Source organism: Canis lupus, chromosome 14, assembly GCF_003254725.2.
Source record: "Canis lupus dingo isolate Sandy chromosome 14, ASM325472v2, whole genome shotgun sequence".
NCBI lineage: Eukaryota > Metazoa > Chordata > Mammalia > Carnivora > Canidae > Canis > Canis lupus.
This window is the reverse complement of record NC_064256.1, coordinates 49,186,561-49,209,580: the sequence shown is the minus strand read 5'-3', so window position 1 is coordinate 49,209,580 and position 23,020 is coordinate 49,186,561. Positions and strand designations below refer to the sequence as shown.

Genomic DNA, 23,020 nt, shown 5'->3' with positions numbered 1-23,020 from the left:
TCTTCAAGAAAAAGCAGGAAAAACAGCCACGGACATATAGTATGGAAACAGCGATCTGAAGAATGCCTGGGGTACACAGTGGGGAGATGAGCTGCTCACCTCTAGTATGCATTCCCAGAGAGGCAGCTTTCATGGGAAGACCCCTCTGAGAACAAAGGAATTGGCCAGCACCATTTACTTCCTCTCTCCCTCAGCATAAACACAGAGCCAGTGGCAGGCACCAACAAAGCACCAGCACTCCCAACTTAACTTACTTACATCAAGCCCCACCCCACTGTCCACTGGGAAAAAAAAACAGTCCTTCCCAGTCAAACCTGACTCAGTCCCAATACAATAGGACTCCAACCTCAGAAGATGGGCCCAAATTCCTGCCAACACACGTCTCCCTCCTGAGGAGTTTTGCAAAGCCTCAGTTCCATTGGTGGTGGCAACAGGTCTCATTGCACAACCTAGTTAAAATCCACCACAATCAGGCCAGAGGCCAAACAGTGCTTACAACAGGCAAAAAGAGCTTTTTCAGATAATTGGTCTGAAGGATAAAGCAGCTAGGACACAACAGCAGAGCACACAGAGCACACACTGGAGACACTCCCAGAAGCACCAGACCCTGGAGAACAGGGGACACTATACTATAGGACGCTACAGGGCCTCCTCTTCATAAAGCCACTATCTTCAAGAACAGGAGGCATATCTGACTTTCCTAACATGGCAAAATAGGCACAGAGACTTAGACAAAATGAGAAGACAGAGGAATTTGTCCCACATGAAAGAACAGAACACAACCACAGCCAGAGATCTGAGGCAGATATAAATAAGATACCTGATGGACAATTTAAACCAATGATCATAATAAGCATGATGAATGGACTTGAGGAAAGAGTGGAGGACATCAGTGAGACCATTAACACAGAGATAAAGAATAACATAACAGAGATAATAGGTTCAATAAACAAAATGAGAAACATTCTTGATAAAATAAACAGCAGGCTGGAAGAAGTAGAGGAATGAATTAATCACCTAGCAGACAGAGTAACAAAGTAATCAAGAGGACAAAAGGACTGTGCACAATGAGAACAGACTTAGAGAACTCAGTGACTCCATCAAACACAGTAACATTCGTATTTTAGGAATCTCAAAAGAAAAAGAGAGAGAGAAAAGGGAACAAAGAATTTATTTGAAAAAATAGCTGAAAACTTTCCTAATCTGGGAAACAAACAGATATACAGATAGGAGGCACACAGAACCTCTAACAAAATTAACAAAAGCAGATCCACACTAAGACATATCCTAATTTAATTGGCAAAATGTAGTGATAAAGAAAAATATTAAAAGCAGCAAAACAAAAGAAAAACAGTTATATAAAAAGGAAACCCCATAAGTCTATCAGCAAATTTTTCAGCAGAAACTCTCCAAGCCAGAAAGGAGTGGCACTATATATCCAAAGAGCTGAATGAGAGAAATCTACAGTCAAGAATGATCTATCAAATAAGGCTATCATTCAGAAAAGAAGGAAAGATCAAGTTTCCAAGACTAACATAAACCAAAGGAGTTTGTGACCACTAAACCAGTCTTGCAAAAAAATATTAAAGGGGACTCTTTGAGTGGAAAAGAGAGACCAAAAATGACAGTATGCAGATAGGAAACACAAAGGCAGTAAAAATGAATATTTCTGTATATAAAAAAAAACAATTACAGAACTCATAAGACAAAAGAATGTGGAGTGGCTGGGTGGCACAATCATTAGGTGTCTGACTCTTGGTTTCAGCTCAGGTAATGATCTCAGGATTGTGGGACTGAACCCGGCCTAGGGCTCCATGCTCAATACAGAGTCTGCTTAAGACTGTCCCTCCCTGGGCAGCCCAGATGGCTCAGCGGTTCAGGACTGCCTTCAGCCCACGGCATGATCCTGGGGACCAGGGTTAGAGTCCCATCTCAGGCTCCCTGCATGGAGTCTGCTTCTCCCTCTGCCTGTGTTTCTCATGAATAAATTAAAAAATAAAAAAGACTGTCACTCCTTTTCTCTCTGCCCTTCCTCCCACCCTTTCTCTCTAAAATAAATAAATAAATATTTAATAAAAAGAGATGTAAAATATGACATAACTAAATGTGTGGGGCGGAGAGGAGTAAGAATGAGTTCAAAGTTAAACAACGATGAACTTAATACAGACTGCTATATGCGGAAGATGTTATATACCAACCTAATGTAAGGACAAATCAAAAATGACTAATGTTCAAAGAATAAAGAGAAAGAAATCCAAATATATCACTAAAGAAAACCAGCAAACACTGAAAGAAAAACAAGGATCAGACAAAACCTTCACAAACAGAATAAAGGTAATGGCAATAAACACACATCGATCAATAATTACTTTGAATGTAAATGGACTAAAAGCTCCAATCAAAAGACAAAGGGTGACGGAATGGATAAAAAAAACAAGACCATCTATATGCTGCCTAAAGGAGACTTCCTGTACATCTAATGACACCTACAGATTGAAAGTGAGGGAATGGAGAAATATCTATCATGCAAATGGATGTCAAAAAAAAAAAAAAAGCCAGAGTAGAGACAGAGGAGGACACTGTGTACTAATAAAGGGGACAATCCAACAAAAAAATGTAACAATTATAAATATTTATGCACCCAACATGGTGGAACACTCAAATATATAAAGCAGTTAATAACAAACATAAAAATACTAATCAATAATACAATAGTAACAGGGGACTTTTAACATCCCACTTACATCAATGGATAGATCATCTAAACAAAAAATCAACGAGGAAACAATGGCTTTAAATGACACACTAGACTAAATGGATTTAACAGATATATTTAGAACATTCCAGCCTAAGACAGCAGAATACACATTCTTTTCAAGTGTACATGGAACATGCTCCAGAATAGATCACATTTAAGGCCACAAAGAAAGCCTCCACAAATTCAAAAAGATCAAAGCCTTGATCATGCCTCCCATGTCTCTCTTCCGACCACAATGCTATGTAAGTAGGAGTCAACACACAGGGAGGAATGTTCATCATCACTTATCATCAGGGAAGTGCAAATCAAAACCACAATGAGATATCACTTCACACCTGTTAAAATGGCGAAAAATAACAGCACAAGAAAGAATACGTGTTGGTGAGCATGTGGAGTAAAAGGAACCCTCGTGCCCTGTTGAGAATGTGAACTAGTGCAACTCCTGTGGAAAGCAATATGGAGGTTCCTCAGAAAGTTAAAAATAGAACTACCTTCTAAGCCAGTTATCACACTGCTGTGTATTCACCCAAAAATACAAAAATAATAATTCAAAGGGATGCATGCACCCTGATGTTTATAGCAGCATTATTTACAATTGATTTATAACAGCCAAGATATGGAAGCAGCCCAAGTCTCCATCAGTTGATGAATGGATAAAGATGTGGTGTGTGTGTGTGTGTGGGTGTGTGTGTGCGCGCGAATACACACAAAGGGGAATATTATTCAGTTGTAAAAAAAAAAAAAAAGAAAGAAATCTTGGCATGTGCAAAAACAGATGGAGCTAGAGAGTACACTACTAAGTGAATAAGTTAGTCAGAGAAAGACAAATACCATGATTCCATATATATGTGTGGAATTTAAGAAACAAAACAAATGAGTAAAGGGAGGGAGAGAGAAAGAATCAAGAAAGAAAACTTAACTATAGAAAATAAACTGATGGTTACCATGGGGTGGGGAGTAGGCGAGGGGAAGGAGGAAACAGATAATAGAGATTACAGAGTACATTTGTCATGACAAGTGCCAGGTGATTATAAGAAAAACTAAAATAATAATAATAAATCCATAATGTACACTCAATTGATTTTTTTGACAAGACACCAAAATCATTCAACAGAGTAAAGACCAGCCTCTTTCATAAATGCTGAGAATACTCGCTATCCATATGCAAACACTTACCCTCATATCATATACAAAAGTTCATAGAAAATGAATAAAACACTGAAATGTAAGGGTTAAAAATGTACAAATCTTAAAATATAAACATTTATGACCTTGGATTTGGCTAAAGGTACTCAGATAGAACATCAAAACACAAACAAAAACAAACTAAAAAAGAAAAAAAATAGATAAACTGGATTCTACCAAATCAAAACTAAATTATTTTATGCCTCTAAGAACATCAAGAACAGAGTTACCTTATGGTAACTATCGGTTTGTTCTCTATTAGCTGCAAAATTCTTCTCTCAATTTCCTTCCACTGCTCGAGACCATCCTCCACTGCTAAGAGTAGCAATCTGATTAATTTAATCTTCAATAATGAGATAGGGAATTTTTATTGCTGCCCGGGAGCTTCCATTTAATCATACTGCATTTGCTTTCTTTAGCATTGTTTGGCTGTGGGAATGGAAAGGGGAAAAGTATAATTTGCTAAACTGAGCATCATTTGTTAGTGAAGTAAAAATCCTTGGGTTGATTTAAAGTAGAAGTTGGTACCGTCTACTACTGATAATAAACATTTTCCTTGAACTGCTTGGTATTTAGTATAATGTACAATAATAATTATGTATATCATTAAATGATAGCTATTTTGGTCCTTTGATTGCAATAGTAAACTCTCTACTTAAGTGGTTAGTACACATAATAAATGATTTGTCAGTTAAAAAAAAGAATTATGCATTTCATTGAACAATCAGATCTTCTATAACACATTCTGATAACATGAATTTTTTCCAATATGATTGATATATTAGGGAATAATAGGAATGGAATTTTGTTTGTTGATGCATTATTTATTCCACAAAAAAAAAAAACTAGCGGAATGCTAAAGAGAGCACACAATTTCACTGAGTCAAACAGTACACAAAAGGTACATACATCAAACATCTACCACCTGCTCACCATGTGTTACAAGCCATTCCTACCCACATCCATTGTTATAATTTTGTAATTTCATACAATCCATTGTACTGAGCTGACCAGTGTCTTTCAAAACGTCATGTCCATGTAGATCCTACAAGTATGACCCTGTTTGTAAACAGTCTTTGCAGATGTAATCCAGTCAAGGTGAGGTCATACTAAATTACAGTAGGCCCTAACTCCAGTATGCCTGATGTCCTTATAAGAGGGGAGACAGGGACACAAAGAAACACAGCACACAAGGGAGAGGACTCAGTGAAGACAGGAGAGGAGATTGGAGTGACCATAATTACAAAGTAAGGAAAAGCAAGGATTGCCAGCAACAACCAGAAACTAGAAGAGGCAAGCAAGAATTCTTCCCTGGAACTGTTACAGGGAGCATGGACCTGCCAACACCTAAATTTTAGATGTGTAGCCCCCAAAACTGTGACAGAATAAATTTCTGTTGTTTAAAGGCATCCAGTTCATGGTAATTTGTTATCACAGCCCTTGGAGAGTAATACATCCACCTTGCACCACTTCATAATAACTCATAAGCTAAAACCCTTCTGAAGTCCATTTCCACAAACAAATGTTAGGCCTTTCTCAAATTAAAGCATATTATATTATACTATTTTTTCATATTCATTTTATACGTCTAACTGGGTTCTCCATGTCACTAATACATGACACTATGTATGTACTATGCCCCAAAACACATTTTTCCCAGAAGCATGCAATTCTTAGTTGAGCAATTTTCCATAGCATAGTGCTTTTTAGGAACATGTGTCACATTATAGCAGAACTGACTGAATATAAATTTACCTCAATTAAAAAAATAAGAATGCAATGCTTGGGTATCATTTAGAGCTCTAATAATAAAAGAATAAAAAGAATTAAATAAAAAGAATGAAAATCAATAATCAGTTTCAAAAAGTTAAAGAGGATTTTAACTTTGACTTATAATTTCTATAGCATAAAATTTGCCCACTGTAACTGTTGAATTCAGTGAATTTTATTAAATTTATAATCAGTGAATTTTATTAAATTTATAATCAGTGAATTTTATTAAATTTATAAGGTTTTGTAACCATCATTACAGTTGAGTTTTAAAACACCAATATCATCCTAAGAGTTTCCTCATGTACATTTGCAGTCATTTCTCATTTCTACCAGTAGTCCTAGGCAATATGATACAGTAGAATACATATAATTTTATTCTACGTATGGTATATATTTTTAATTTTAGGATGTTTAAACTACTGTTATATTTATATTTTGTTACTATCACATATACAATTCTCATATCTAATATATATTCATTATATGTTTGTCATTGTTCTTCAGAACAAGATAGAAAACTCTGTAAGGTATTTTTGTTGTTGTTAACATTACAACTACAAGTTATCAGCTTCCATTTGCATATAGCTTAATTATCAAATAAGGCTGGATAGACGGATTCTTAGTAGCATTCAGTTATGAAGAAATCAAGTTTCCTTGATTGATCATGTATATTTCCTAAGTTTTCATCTATGTAACCACTGCATAGGTTGGCTTCATCTACAAATAGTTAATTTCACATTTTCTGGCATCACTGTCAGAAATTAACAGTTTCCAAATCTTAAAAGTATCTTCTTAGTTCAAAATCTCTAGCTCTTATCCTTATCCTTTCACAGTCCAACTAATGAATATCTAGGTTGCCTACACTGACTCCTCCTCACTTCTCAACTATATCTTCCATCTCTTCTACTCAACTGAAATCCAAACTCAGCAATACTAACAAATAGCTGCTGTTTTCTAAACATGGTGAACAGAAGTGTCTTCATCTCACCTGATGGCTTGGAAGCTTTTTATACCATGGACTTCTTTCTTCTTAACTTTTTCAGTACTTGTGCCAAACCAGTTCCAAAACATGCCCTCTCCTCGTCTTCCTCCTCTCTAGTTGCTTTTCATCATTATTGTGGCATAGTTTCCTTTGCCTCTCATTTCTTTTTTTTTTTTAATTTTTATTTATTTATGATAGTCATCAGAGAGAGAGAGAGAGAGAGGCATAGACATAGGCAGAGGGAGAAGCAGGCTCCATGCACCGGGAGCCCGACGTGGGATTCGATCCCGGGTCTCCAGGATCGCGCCCTGGGCCAAAGGCAGGCGCCAAACCACTGCGCCACCCAGGGATCCCTGCCTCTCATTTCAATGAGGATGTTCTTCAAGCTAATTTTTAATGCAAATCAGCATCATCCTGGCTAACAAAATAGAGGAACTAACTTGAGCAGAGTTCCAAGAGAGGCTTTAACTGTGGTTCAAGAGAAGGAATATGAAAATCATTCATGTAAGAGTTATTCAGCATGCTATTTCCAATTTATTCAGTGGTACTGAATATGTCACTTAAGTTTTTTTTTTTTTTTGGTTATGGTTTCTCTAACTTCTAAATTAGTATATATATTTTCTTTTTACCTTACTGAAATGCTAGAACATTTCCAAGCTGTTTGCAAATTGTTTTTTAAAGCCTTTGAGGATTTGTTATGTAAGCAACCAATAAATAAAATGTTACTGTAGCCATAGCTTGCAAATATTTTTACAATCTTTAATGTCATTATATGACATTATAATTTCGCAATACTCACATTTGTAAAGTGAACTTCTAGTTTTAAATTTAGAGGCATTTACCCTAAAGTATTTCCTTCATTTTATAGTTGTTTTGAATCACATAAGATACTAACAAACATACAAATCGTCTCTTAACAAAGGTTGTCCTAGCCTGTGATAATGAATCATCTTTATTTTGGGCTATTAAAAACTAACACATCCTAACTAAAATAATTCACTGAAATAAGCTGTAATGTCAAATCTTTTCTACTATTTAAACCCAATCAGTAGCTAGACATATTTCTAGGCCTGCCTGCATACATTAATAGACATATTCCCAAAGACATATTCTTTTGGTGTTGACAGATATCTCCTTATTGAGTTCTTGAAGAAGACATGTAACATAGTTTTATTAGCTCAGAGAAAGAACCTAGGAACTTACCTTCAGAGGGATAATACCATCATAGTATGGGCTCTACAGTCAGATGGAGCGCATTTGACTTCAGGCTCTGTTACTGAGTACTTGTGTGAATTTGGCAAGTTATTTAATGTCACTATGCTCATTTTTCTTATCTATATATTTGGTCATAATACCCATGCTGTAAGAATTGCTTATATTAAATAAAAATATACATAAACTAAGTAGTGTGTTTAATATTGATTAATTACTACTACTTCTATTATCTACTCCAACTCTTAGTTCCTACATAAGACCATGCCATTCAGGTCACATGTAGCCAATTCATTAGGAAAATCCTACTAGCTCATACAGAACTGTGGATGGATACTTATATTTAGGAGAACTAATTCTCTTCAGAGAATCCCTTTGATAACAGTTTTCATCACTACACTCAAGATTAGTATGCTATGATCCCATATTTGTTTTAGAGTTACCAATTATTTCACACCAGGTACCTGAACAGAGAACAGGAAGAAGAGAAGAATATTCTTCAATATCCTTCCAGGAAGTATATTACATCAGCCAAAAAAAGCAAAAAAGGAAGACCGTTCTGGCTAACTACAGGCAACTTTTGTTTTTCTGAAATTTATATTTTCTTTGTTGAAATACTAGGTACAGTGAGCATATAATAAATGACAAACATGTTTGCTCTAAAATTGGTTTCTTTTTCTTCATGATTCATTCCATTTAGCAATTATTTAAGATTCATTCCATAGGGATATTGAATTAAATATTTACAGTGTATTTTTGCTTTTCAAGAAAAGCTAAATTATTTCATGCCATAATTTTAAAAAATATAAATCAGGTTCTTTCTAGGAAAAATAAGGATAAAGCATATTAAATTCTATAACTCTTAACTACTGAGATATGAATCTGAATAGCAAATAAAAATGAATATATTTTCTATCCATTAGAGTTAGACAGTCTCTGTAAATCTGTTTCTTTCCTTAATAAATATACTTGCTACTCCTAAAGGGGGAGTTTATTTCATTTGGGGTTGAGCAAAACCAAAAAAGATAATACAAAAATTAAAAAATATATATCTGTATTATATCCACCTGTTATTGCCTCAGCTGCTTTATGGGTTTAACATTCTCCTATAAGTATGTTTTTTATAAAGATAACAATTATAACAAGCTGTTTTTCTGTTAACCAGGATAGACTTTCCAGTTGGCTCTCACATAGTAAAACCAATGATTACTTATCTTGGCTTAGAATAGAGAAAATTTGTTGACTGTTTTCTAACATAGCAATTAATGTTTCTATTTGAGAAATATTAAAATAACATTATTATATGTTTTCTTTTCATCATAATACAATTATTTTTATTTAAATTACACCAGTATACAGTTTTTTAACTATTCTTTTTTTATGTCAGTGTAGAAAAAGTACCTGATTATATGTGTTCCTTTCAAATAAATAAATAAATTCTATGAAAAGCTTACAGAACAAATGGTATTCACCCAGATACAGAAAAAGCTGACCTACTTGTCACCCCCATTCTTTATCATAGACTACAACAAGAAGCCACCTTGGAAAAAAATGTAATTTATACCAGACTAAAAATAAGTGTTCTACTGAACATACTCATCAGAGTCTAGACAATTTGAAACAAGTACTCTTTTTGTATTTTACACTTAGCCTTGCATAATTGTGCCACAAGCTAAAACCTTGTTAAATTCTCTTAAATAGTATATAACTACACACACCATTTCTTTTAAAAGAATTTAAAATCCAAATGATTAACAAAAGAAGGAAAACAAAGATAAACCATTATTATCAGTAACCACACATTTTGAAAAAGAAACACAATACTCAAAGTTTCTCTTTTCTTTCTCCTTTGACCCTATCTTGCATCCTCCACTCTAGCAACTTATTATATGCACTTACATTGTCACTAATTAAAGAAGGGAGAGTTAATCATATATTTTATTCTCTGTCTAGAAGTGTAGGTATAGGTTTCATGCATTTATTATTTCTAAAGAGCTTCCCAAATGCCCTTGGGACTCACACTTCCCCTCTAGGAGTGTAGTGTCTATAGGAGCCCCCATACTGTTCTCCCTAACTTTGAAGCTACAATGGCCAGCAGTTGTATTGATCTGATGGCTCACTGGTCATGCATCTATGTCATCCTTCTCTGGGAAAATAACATGGATTGTTCAGAATCCAGTTAAAAGTGCTACAATTTCTAAGAAAGTCTGTCTTATAATCACCTCCAGAGTACCTAGATTCTCTCTGAACCCTTCTAGCAATACTTTGTATCAATCAATTTACAAAACCTTATGTAACATTGTGTCCTAGAATTTGTAGGTATATATGTAGACTCTTTCAGCCTTATAGTCTACAGGAGACCTGGTATGTTTGCCCATATGGATGCTTAAAAATACTATTTGATGTACTGACTGAATCCCTGCTTTTGACCGGTGTTTATGTCTCTCATTGTTAAATTTGCTGTTCTGTCAAGCCGTGCCTTGGAAAACACATGATACCTTCTCAAAATATGGCAAGATGACCAAATATTATGTGATGAAACTCAAAGGAATTCAATATAAACCAATCTCCCAAAACCATCATCATCTTTGATTACCCTTCAGAAAACAGAATCTAGTGCTTCATCATATGTGAAGTTGAACATCCAAAAGTAGGCTTCTAGAAAAAGCCACATGTGCTTATCAAATGGGAGGATTGGACTAAAATGAGAATGCTGGAGAACACAGGAATATTTGTCAACAAACATTTTCTCAGTAGCTAAAATGTAGTGCAACAATGGAGACAATAAAAAAAAAAATCAATATAGCAGTTGCCAATCAATGGATCAAGAACATGCGATGCTATCTTCTCATCTTCCTCTGTGTCTGTCTTGCTTTTCTAACCAAGCTGCTATTTTCTAGTGAAGGGAATCTTCTAATATACATATGAAATGCTGTGATTATTACATTTAATGTCTTTTTAAAAAAATTTTATTTATTCATGAGAGACATGGAGAGAAGGCAGAGACATAGGGAGAGGGAGATGCAGGCTCTTCACAAGGAGCCCAATGTGGGACTCAATCCTGGAACTCTGGGATCACACCCTGAACCAAAGGCAAATGCTCAACTGCTGAGCCACCCAGGCGACTCTTTACTGTCTTTTTTTTTTTAAAGATCTATTTACTTATTCATGAGAGAGAGAGAGAGGCAGAGACAAAGGCAGAGGGAGAAGCAGGCTCCTTGCAGGGAGCCCAATGTGGGACTCAATCCCCGGACCCTGGATCATGCCCTGAGCCAAAACGCTCAACCACTAAGCCACCCAGGTGTCCCCCTTTACTGTCTTACTACAACAAGAAAATTACTTGCATTTGGAAAGGAAGAATTTAGTCCAAGCAATAAATGACTAATGATAGATTTTGTCTCATCACTTGCAGTCCACAAGGGAAAGAGTAAATACTGAACATCACTGCGAGTACTGAAACCAAATTCTGTAGGTGGTTACCTGTTTTGCCTTCAAGTAGTAAAGGCCCACTCAAGCATACTCCACATGGTTCAATTTTATCTCCTCTCATACTAACTTCTACTAACATCCTGCCCTTGAATCACTCAGTCACATCCAGTATATCTCTGCTTCTATTCTTGCCCTTCTCCAATCCATCTTTAAAGAAAAAAATCAGAATACACCACAACCTTGATTAAGCTAAGCACCATCTCTACACTAGCAACAAAGCATGGCTTCTCATCATACCTATGATAAAATTCAAATTCCTTATGGCCTATCAGCAATTCCATGAACTACATTCTCCCTACCTCTCTGGCATCATTTGAGTCTTATTAATACCTTTGTTCTATTCCACGGGCCTTACTTCTGTCCTTGATCATACAGTTTACCCTACACTGGGCCTTTTCACTTGCTGTTCGGGGTGCCAGACAAACAGCTCAAATTTCATTTCTTTGGAGAAACCTTTGCTTCTCAATCTAAAGTCTTCTTATCCCTGAAGCCAGTCACATTTTCATGTCATCATGCTTTACTGTCTCCACAGCATAGAGTAATATTTGAAATTAGCTTTGTGTTATTCTTGGATGGATCTCCCTGACGTATTTTCTCCCTAGAACCCAGAACAGCTCCTGGTACAGAGCAGGTGCTCGGTGTGTAATGGCTAAATAAAGAACGACTAAGAGGAGAGGCAACAGTTTCTCAGTTCTGAGTCACCTAAGTTCCAAAGAAAAGAACAAGGGGCTGAATTTAAAACCAGGATTGGGGGTAGGACACTGGGAGGGGGAGTTAATTTCTCCTGTGGAGCTAGAGGCCTCTGGCACTTTTCCAAGATTCAGAAGCCACTGTTATTATCTAACCCCTACACACCGAAACAGAAAATGTCAGTAAAAAATCCAAGATAGCGGGACAATTATGTAAATAAATTTTTAAAAAAATGATGAATGTATAAATCCTGAGACGGTCTCAGTTCTTACTCTAATATAAAATGAAGAGTCCCTAGGAATAATGTTTGATGCCTTTTACTTTATCATTTTTAAATGTAATATCAGTATGTACATGTTATTTTAATTAAACACTGAACTTTTTTTAATGTATCGTAACATTTCGTCTCCAACTATGAATAATCCACCTTCAAATATGCACACTTGATGAAGGCTTACAAGTGTGTCAGTAACCCCTAAAATTAAATTGTCACTTGCCCTGTATTTTCCTGCATTTAATGAATTTATTTCTGTTTCTTCATAAGATGACTGAGTCTCTGGCTACATTTCTTCCTCTTGGTCCTAGACAAGCTCCTATTGTTATGCCCTAATAGCTAGGCCATCCCTATCTATTTGCTTGTGACTTAACCCATGTAACCTCACCAGCTGCCTAAAACCCTCTCATCTGATCTGGTCATGGAGATTCTTTTCCTCCTTTAAATGAATGCTCAGTTTAATCTTCAGGTTAGCTGGGTAATCGACAGTTCAGGTAAAGCCTATTTCCTTTTCATTTGTGCTCTATGCATGAGGATATTTGAGCTTCTGTGTTCAAAGTGGCAAGGAAAGTATTTTTATTTTGGTGCCACATTTTCATCTTTTGCTTAATTTAGAAACAATTTTACTCTGCAAACAAATCTTATGTTATTTATGAACATGAGAAGGTTAAATGGTCATCTTTTTATCTCTAATTCTGTAATGGAATAAAATTACATTTTCAAGTTAACAGAAATATTCCATAGAGCAAATTTATACAACTCTAAACATCCTGAAAAATGTGTAGTGTACGTGAAGCTTTTTCTGTTGCACCTTTTATCCTTTCTGCAAAAGGAGTTTATCATTTTGGTAGTTGGGAAGAATCTAAATTTAGTTGATTTATTAAAAGTTTCATTCCAGTTTACCATAAAAGTAACTCCAGTGACCTTTCCATGTTCTGTCACAAATGGGAGTGATGGGTAGGTAGACAAGTGGTCCTACACTAAATAGTGCAGTGTGTGTATTTACAATGTAGAGAACTGAGTTGGTTAGAAACATTCAAACAACCTTAGAAAATAAAGGCTTTGAAATTGTCATCTGAAACTTTTTTCAAAGGGGAAAAATTGAGTCATTGATATTTTAATACAGCAGTATCCAAGAATCGGCACATGTGGATTATATTCTCAATGCAAATATATATAGAAGTCCACAACAGTGTTTGGTCTAAATAGTATTTTACTCAAATGCTAATCAAAATGCGAGAAACAGTTTTTTTTTGAGCATTCCCTCAAAGGAACACTTTATAAGGTAATGGGCTAAAGTATTCCCATCATCCCTTCAAGAAGGTAAATAATGCCAATAATTATATTATTGTTGTTGATGTTAACAGTCATTACTATTGTTATTATTCTTAACAACCATAATAATGTTTTTTTTTTCTTTTTACCCTTCAGAAAACATTTAAAAATGAGCCACCCAAGAAAAAGTAGTGTACATCAAAATCTTTAAGAGCTCTTCATTTGGATGCCCCTGTGAGAAAAAGTGAGAGAAGAATATGAAAGAAAGAGGCAAAGACAGATGAATGTGAAGAAAGAAAAAAATATTTTTAAGTACCATTAAAAATTTGGATATAGGTAGAGAAAGAAACAAATAATGTGTATCAAGAAGAAGGAGAGAAAACATTTTCAGCTTATAAATAAAAGACACAAGAAAGATATAATCCTAGCACCTTTTCCTTCTACAGTTATTGTGTCTTCTAGGATAAAATCTGGAAACCAAGAGTTTATCATGTCCAGCAACCAAAAGGCCTTCCTTGGCTATCCTAAAAATGTACAGGTTACTACAATTTTATGCAATTCTTAAGCTCCTAAAAAATGTTATCAACAACAGGTTCCAAAACACATTATTTCTCAGCCTAATCAGGCACCACTCTTCATGTGTATCAGGCTTGAAATCTTACCATTATTTTTTTTTTATTAAGCAACCTTGATTAAAAAAAAAAAAAAAAAAAAAGCATGACATTTCAAACAAGCGTAGAAATGACTGCATAATGGGACAGACAAGAACCAGGGAAAATCAGAGCAATGCCTAGGGAGAGAAGACACAGGAGGCCACTCATATTTCAGCATGATGAAAGGGTGCTCTGAAGAACTGGAAGCCACTTGACAGTGAGCTTTTGCTGTGAAAAAGAACAGTACCTCTAAGTAGGGAACCATAATCAACTTCTATTTCATGTTTTTACCAACAGAGTAGTTCTGTAGTACAAAAAGAAAGCGTATGGAAGAATGCAGCAGAGGTCATAAAGCAATTCTGTTACTTTCCACAACATTCAGACATGAGCCTCTCCTTCCAGAAGTTTCTTACATTGTCCTGTTGCCTTGAAATTGCAAATAGTAACAATGTAAAATGCCAAACCTTCGATCTTTATATATCAATAATTTATTCAGCAAGTATTTATTAAATACCTAAATATCTACTCTATGCCAGACATTGAAGATAGAAAGATGACTACAGTGCAGTCTTTGTCCTTACAGAATTTAAAGTCTAATGAGGAGACTAAGAAGGAAGGCAACAGGAACAACACAGCTTGTCACATGAGAGGTGTGAGGGTCATGGCTGTGGGCCGGGGTGGGTTGGTGGTGGTGGGCTGGCAATGAAAGCACCCCTGACAGTCATCTCAACTCGCACTAAGGAACCAGTGAAGATTTTCTGGAGAAGACTATGCATGAGCTGATTCTTAAAGAATCAATAAAAGTTATGCTGATAGAAAAAGAAGGAGAGGAGCTCTGGACAGCAGGAGCCTGATGCGCTTGGAAAGCGTTAAGTAATTGTGCTTCATATGGAAGAGTGCCAGCAGTAGAGGCAAGAGCAATTAGCTGTGGAGCTGAATTGAAAAGAATTTTTAGGTTAACCAGTGAATCTGGCCTTAAACCTAAATATATTGGAAATCACAGTATATTTTTAAAAATCAATTTAAAGTATAATTTGTGTATATTAAAGTATACTCATTTGAAGTATATAATACAATGAGTTATGACAGACATGCAAAACGGCATGACTACCTCTATAATTGAGATCAGAACATTTCTACCATCCTCCCAAATTTCTGTGAATCCTTGTGTAATTTGTCCCTCCCTCCTTCCCAACCCAGCCCCAGGCAACTATCAAGGTACTGCTCATTGTCTCTAAAGATGAGCTGGATTTGCTACTGAGGAACAAGCGGGGTTGTTTTCACTCGGTGCTAAGTAAATAAAGCTGCTATAAAAATACCTGGGTGTGGAATATCCACCTTATATGCTAGGTTTATGTTTAACATCTTATGAAATCTCAGGTTTTCCAAAGCAGCCCTATGATTTTACATTTGTACCAGACATGTATGAATTCCAGCTGCTGTACATCATCATCAGTGGTTGGTATTATCAATTTTCTAATAGGTGTGGGTAGTGGTATCTCACTGTAGTTTTAATTAGCATTTCCCTAATAACTAAAGATGTTGAGCACCTCTTCATGTGCTTTTGTCCATATATGTATCTTTATCGGTGAGGTGTTGGTTCAAATATTTTAACCAATTATCTGTGTTGTTGGGAAGAGGATATGTTTGTCATATTATCTAGTTATAGGACTTCTGTATCTATTCTGGACTTAAGTTCTCTGTCAAATATATCACTGTGAATATTTTCTCTATTCTTCATCTTGAGTTTCATTTTAAGTGTCTTTCAAAGGACAAAACTTTTTTAATTTTAGTAATATCCAATTCATTCCTTTTCTTTATAGTTCACATTTTTGTACCCTATCCAAGAAATCTTAGACATGAAAGAGTCTAAGTGTATATTTTTGTCTGTTCCATGTTCACGTTAACTGTTTTATCCTCCTTTTTACTGACTGGAATAGAAAAGAGTGTGAACCACAAGCCTTTACCCATATTAATCTGCTCAAGTAATATGTAACATGTCTAACAGAGTAGGTGTCATCAAGACTATGACTCGGTTAAGCTCATAGTTAAGACTATGGTTAATCTTCAATATCCTTTTGATTTCTGCAGGAGCCAGAACGATAAACAGAAATACAATAGATAATACCACGCTTGCATGCTTGAGATTCTTAAAGATGGCACCAATTTCTGCCAATTTCTTCCACACACATACAAAAAGGATGAGATACTGTGTTTTGCTCCCATTATATATTCAGAGACCAGGGGAATGATCATTGATTGAGTATATGGACCCTGTAGACCTACTATAATTTATAAGCCAGATTTGGGCCAGAGTCCATTTACTACATGGTCTCCATAAGTTTCTACTCATATGGACCAGTGATGTCCCTTCCATTTTTCAGATATCAATGCCAACCTAAACTCTTTGTCTAATAGTCTTCAAAATGTCTGAATATTCCTCTCTTCCCAGGGTACATTTCCCCAAGAAAATAGCTATAGGTCCTTTTGGGGGCATCATTACAATTTACGTATGCCAATAATTTTACAGGATCATTTCCCCTATAGACACTGCTACTCATTAGTCAGGGCTTCTGGGTCTGTAAACTGTCTCAGGCACCTGAGAAAAGGATCATTCCCTTTTACTGGGGGAAACCATCCTTATCTCATCTATTCTTGCTATGTTTAAATTATTCATCAGTATTAAAAGAGTATCTAACAGTACCCTTCTTACCTGCCAACCTATTTTGCCCATAGGGATGACATGTCCATTCAAGAACTTTGGGAAGTCCTTCTTTGGGCATTACTTCTTTAAATATCTTTTTCTGATCCATTCTCTTTCTCCTTTTGTTCTATACTGATTATCTATATTTTAAATTTGTTGAAATCAACTAAGTCTTTAAGACTTTTCTATTTTTAATGTATTTAATATCTCATCTTTAGGGTTTATTTTTCCCAAATTCACTGGCTCTATCACATTTATTGTGCTACTAAATCCATGCACCAATTTTCTTCAAATTTCAGATACTAAATTTTTCAACTCTCAAATTCCCTTTTTGCTTTTATATTTTCCATTCATTTTCTGAGATAGCCTATCTTTTCTCTCATTACTGAATTGGGCATATTTATAATAACTTCTTAAAGCTTGTCTGAAAAAATTTTTAAAATACTTATCACCCAGAATTTCACCTCAGCTGATTGTTTCTTCCCCCTGAAAATGGTCACATTTTCCTAGTTCTTCATATTTTAAGCAAAAATGGATTTTATTCTGAGCATCACAGAATCTGTGTTATGGAGTCTCTAGATTTTGTTATATTATTGTGAGGACTGTTCATGTTTTTTGATTTAGCAGATATGTAAGTGATTAATTTAGTTAGATACAAACTCCAACTACATTTCACCTGCAGTGGATGGCAACTCGAATCTTCTTTCATTGTTAGCATCATTGAGTCTATCTTTACAAGCGTGGTCCAGGCCAGCCTCACACTGAGGAGGAGTTCACACATTACCATCAGCACCCATTCTATCTGACAAAGAAATGGCTTGTTCAGTGTTTCTCTCATGCTCTCCTTTGTTCTTACCTTGCTTCTTCTACCTTGCAGCAGCTTGTTAATGTTATAGTGCATTTACGTTGTCACTAATTAGAGAATTAATCAGATGCTTCTATCATTCTCTGTCTAGAAGTGTAGGGATAGGCTTCATGCACTTATTATTTCTGAAGACTTCCCAAATGCCCTCTAGAAATATCTACAGGAGTCCCCATACTGTTCTCTCTAAGATTTAAGATGCAGGGGCAAACAGTTTTATTGATTCTGATGGCTCGTTGGACATGCACCATTGTCGTCCTGCTCTGGGAAAATAACCCAGATCCTTCAGAATCCAGTTAGTGTTACAATTTTTTTTAAAGATTTTATTTATTTATTCATAGAGACACAGAGAGAGAGAGAGAGAGAGAGAGAGAGGCAGAGACACAGGCAGAGGGAGAAGCAGGCTCCACGCAGGAAGCCCGACGTGGGATTCGATCCTGGGTCTCCAGGATCACACCCCGGGTTGTAGGTGTTGCTAAACCACTGTGCCCCTGGGGCTGCCCAGTGTTACAATTTCTATGAAAGTCTACCTGACTCTTAAAATTATTCCCACGATCCCTTGAATTTCTCTGGACCCTTTTAGCAACACTCTACAAAATTTAGCTAAAAACAATTTACAAAATCATATGTACCATCATCTTTTATAATTTTCTAAGTATGAGTTTCCACACACACCTGGAGCTTCCATTTTCTGGCTCTCTCCCCTTACTTTCCTTTCTTGCCATAGGCTCTTCTATTCCTCTGGTCATAAAGCCAATAGGTTTTCTATGGAAGTTTCAACTGCCCTACACCAAGTCATGAACTTCATCCCCAGACTAAAAGCACAAAAATGGGGAACCTATTATTTGCCATTCCTTTTTCCAAGTTCTATTTCCCTCCCCAAAATCTATAGGCTAAGTTTAAAGTATATGTGGAATATCCAGTTAGAGATAGCGAGTATGAAAATAGATGAGCCAAATCTATATTGCGTACCCCAAACTGTAGATGAGCTATTCATAACTATATTCCCTTTGCCCATTTCCATCAAGAACCATCATAGAAGAACAAAACTTAATAATTACAGTCTACCTTAAGGTTACAGATAGCCAAATAACATTTTATCAGAAATATATCTCAACACGTGGGAATTTTAGTGAATATTTTGCTTTCTAATTAAAAAAAAAAGATAAGACTTTGCTATTTATCACTTCCTCTATGTTCTCTTTCCGGATGTGATGCCAACAGACACAGCAGCCATTGCATGACCAGGAAGAAACAAGCATTAGGACAAAAGTTGATATGCTAACAGTTCTACAGCAGAAAGACAGATGAAACTTGGCTCAATTAGTGATTAGAAGGTCTTCTACAAAAGCTATGGACTATCTCTGGACTTATTATTCAGTAGGTGAGAAAAAGTATGCCCTAGTTTTTTCAGCTGTTTGTCAGATTTCCTACTGCTGACACTTTCCTAATTGATACAATGAAAATATAGAAAACAACTCAAGAAAGAAGTCTAGGCAGGAAACAGGTCAACAGGCTAGACCTAGCAGTTGAAGCCCTGGTTTTGAATGAGATCATCACGTGAAAATATTATAGAATAAAAGGAAAACAGGGCTGAGAATTAAGTGTTGCAGAACACTGACACTTAAGAGGAATTGAGAGAGGAAAGAAGCAGCTGTAAAAAGACATACAATCAGAAAGAGAAAGAATTAAAAAGAAAAAAATGATGACCTAGAAACCAAAAGGAAGAAAAAGCAGGTGTCAGTGTTCCAATGCTACAAAGTAAAGCTAACCAAGTGCAGGAAAGTGTCCATTAGGTTTGGTGATATCAAAGTAGAGCATTTTAGTAGAACAAGAATCAGGTTCTAATAAAGCTGGTTTGTGGATAATCTGTTTCTCAGTCACAGACTGAACTGCACCCACCACCCCAGTTAAGTGTACCTTTCAGGCCAGCTGTTGGTCCCAGAGTGGATCATGAAAGGGAATGTGGATGGATCACTGCTTCAACTGGAAATACAATTCAAAGTGCAGGCTCTATTGACAGAAGAACAATAGGACCTTTCATAATATCAAAGGCAGCATATTTTATATCCCTTGAAAATAAAAATAACAGCTTAAGTTTAAGAATGACCTACCAAGTGGGCAACAGAGTGGATTCTCCTGACCCTTTCACTTTAAAAAAAACAAAACAAAACAAAACAAAACAGCAAGATTCTAAGGTTCAGTATCTGCCTGGTTCCCTGCAGCTGTGACACAGGTCTCAAACATGCTTTGAAGATAACAGGCACTTGAGTCAGCGATACAGGTGCCGGAAAGGAGAAGAGGTGGGGATAAAATGGAATAACTGAAATATAGTGAAGAAAGGAACACCTAATTGTTCCTCTCTTCATTTGTCAGTAATCAATAACCTGAAAAATATGAGCATGGGATTTAAAGACGTTAAGTTCTATAGAAAGAGTTATTAAAGAGTGATTAAAAGGGAGGCAGAAACAACTTTCAATGTCTAACTTAGCACCGAGGGGTCTTCATAGCTGCAGGAAAACATTCCTTTTTTTCTTTCTATTGCTATGGAATCGGTGAGAATGACTTGAAAAGGCATGTGAGAATTTAAAACTGTTTCTTTCTTTCTTTATCCCTGTCTTTTTGAGAATTCTTTTAAAGGTGATGTACGGAAAAACCCACAAAGCAATTAGTAACAGTGAAAAGATGGTTAGGAACAATTAAAATCCTTTCTGCTTCATTAGCTTTTCACTGTTAAGCGTTGTCACTGATTAATGCCAGACCGAGACGGTGACTGTCTCTCAAATAGCAAATATATCAAGAAATGAATCAAAGGAAAAGGCAACATGAGAGGACTCACAGAATAAACTTGTTAACACCATGACATGGGTTAAAGGCGGAAATTAAAAGTGTCCGTCTCTATTTTGAGCGTTCCACCGGGCACTTTGTGCTCACAAAACCGTGCATGTAGGGGTTACTTACGCTCTTCACATTTTCCCCAAAACATTCCTCACCAATATAAACATAATACAGGTGAACAGGATGAGCCACCGGATTTCGCAGGGCCCAGTGCAAAAGGGAAATGTAGGTCACCTTATTTAATAAGCAGGAAACAAGAACAACAACAACAACAACAATTTACTCTCAAAGTAAAATATATTTCCCTTCCTTTCTTCTGTAGCCTCTCTCTCAACTTTTCCTAGTGTTTGCAAAAATAATGTAATTATTTATTTTACGACCACGACTATTAATTTTTACCATTCACCTGATATTTTGCAGTGTCACCGTGAACAAAAACACGAGAGGATGTTAACTAAGATACCACGTCACAAAATAACACAATTCATATGCCTCAGCTTGCACGTGCACAGGTAGGTATACAGCATTCTCACCCAGAATGGCAGAAACATCCCACAAAAACGACTCAACCGGCTTATTTTACCTCTTCTTTAATCAACTTTTGGTATTTTTTTTTTTACATTTTTAGTTTTTAGTATTTTTAATTGCGGAAAAATAAGCGTAACATTTAGCAGCTTAGCTGGGTTTTTTTTTTGTTTGTTTTTTTTGTTGTTTTGTTGTTGTTTTGAGTGTGGTTCAATGGTCTTGGTAGCCTCACGCCCTTGGAGGATCCCCACCACCACTCCTCCTTATGCACACACCCTACACTCTAGCTGCGGCCAACAGGTGGGTAAGGAAGAACTGAAAGGTGAAGGAAATGCACGCTCGAACGTACACCAACACATGCACGTGTGCGCATGCGCACGCACACAAAATCCCGGAAGCCCTGCTTTTCCTTTCATTCCATTATTTTCCGTGTAAGAGGGTGGCTAATGGAAAGAAGTAACGCAAGCAAGGAAGGGTATGCTCGTGATCCTTGGCTGTTCATGGGTTTTCAGAAGGCCATCAGTGCATTCTTGTTCTCCGCCCCCCTTGCTCAGCCTTGTCTTACCATCATCCCCCTGTTGCTCTCCCAAGTATCCGAGCTACTGTGAGGCACGATGCCGGGGACATGCGAGTGAAGCGTATTTTGTTGACCTCCTCCTGTGCTCCGTTTCCCCGCTGGCCTTCACCTTCACTTACAAAGCACAGCTTAGAAGACCACACCGTTGAGCACATCAAGATGGCGGCAGCGCATCTACCCACGCGCGAGGCTTCCCGAGGAGGCCCAGGAGGCTTGTGCTGAGAATCAGGGAGGCCGAAAAGGAGCAGTCTTTGCACTGACAGTGTACTCTTTCGTTTACAAGACACATTCTCACCCTTGACCTCACCTGTCACAGTTATTTCTGACTCCCAAGAGCTGGTGTTCTCTCCATTAAATAAACTAGAAAGCCATTAAAGCCAGGGGGTCCAAAGGGCCATGGCGGTGCACTCGAATGAAAGACTAGGACAACAACCAATCACAAACAGCCTACCACAAAAGACACCTCACCCATAAGAAACAACCAATTACAAACAGCCTATCATAAAAAATCCCACCCCTTAAGAAACAACCAATCACAAACAGCTAGGTGGACTTTCAGCTGTAGACACCGGAAGAGTTTCCTTCACTTCCGCTCTCTCTTTTGGGGTATTTTCCTTGTTTCCTGTCCATCTTCCTCTCCTAACCACTTATGGTGTGTGGCACTGCTCAAATCAAATGTATTTTTAAATTCCTTTTACAAAAAAAAAAATAATAATAATAATAAAAAAATAAAAAAATAAAAATAAATAAAAATAAAAATAAAATAAAATAAATTCCTTTTACAACTGTTAATGTTTCAGTTCATCTTTCAACACCACTTCCGCGCTGGAGAGATGCGTGACTAACCCAACTCCTATGGCTAAGTAGAGGCACGAGGTAGACCAGAAGCCAGGCATCCTGATCCCTAGTTAGGGGCTCAGCCCCCAGACTGCAAACGGATCGGCTGCTTTTGTATGTCCATTGAATTCCGGTACACGGAATATGTTATTACAGCGGGGTTCAAACAAAAGGATGACCAGTCAGGAGGAGTGACCCAGTGAAGTCCCCCAGCAGGGCAGAGGTGTCTAGGAAGGATTCAAAAATGAATATTGAGTAGAGACAAAGCTTGTGTGGAGAGGAAATGTCCTCTCCAAAAAAAAGCAAGTGCATGAACAGAGAAATCAGTCCCAGAAGGTCACGATTTGCATGCCTGCATGAACAGTGTCAGCTGAAGATGCCATGTT

The 23,020-nt window shown here is 36.7% G+C and overlaps 1 long non-coding RNA gene across 7 annotated transcripts in view; it reads right to left on the bottom strand.

Annotated features, from left to right (window-relative positions):
• Positions 1-22,262, bottom strand: part of LOC112670741 (uncharacterized) — a 191,754-nt gene extending 169,492 nt beyond the window's left edge. For 2 of the 7 annotated variants that reach the window (XR_007402111.1, XR_007402114.1), the window contains exon 1: positions 22,105-22,243. This is a non-coding gene — a long non-coding RNA (uncharacterized LOC112670741). Of the gene's footprint in view, positions 1-19,777; positions 20,930-21,785 lie in introns of those variants that run through there. The other 5 variants (XR_007402113.1, XR_007402115.1, XR_007402112.1 and 2 more) reach the window with 4 other exon arrangements.
• Between the last annotated feature and the right edge of the window lie 758 nt (positions 22,263-23,020).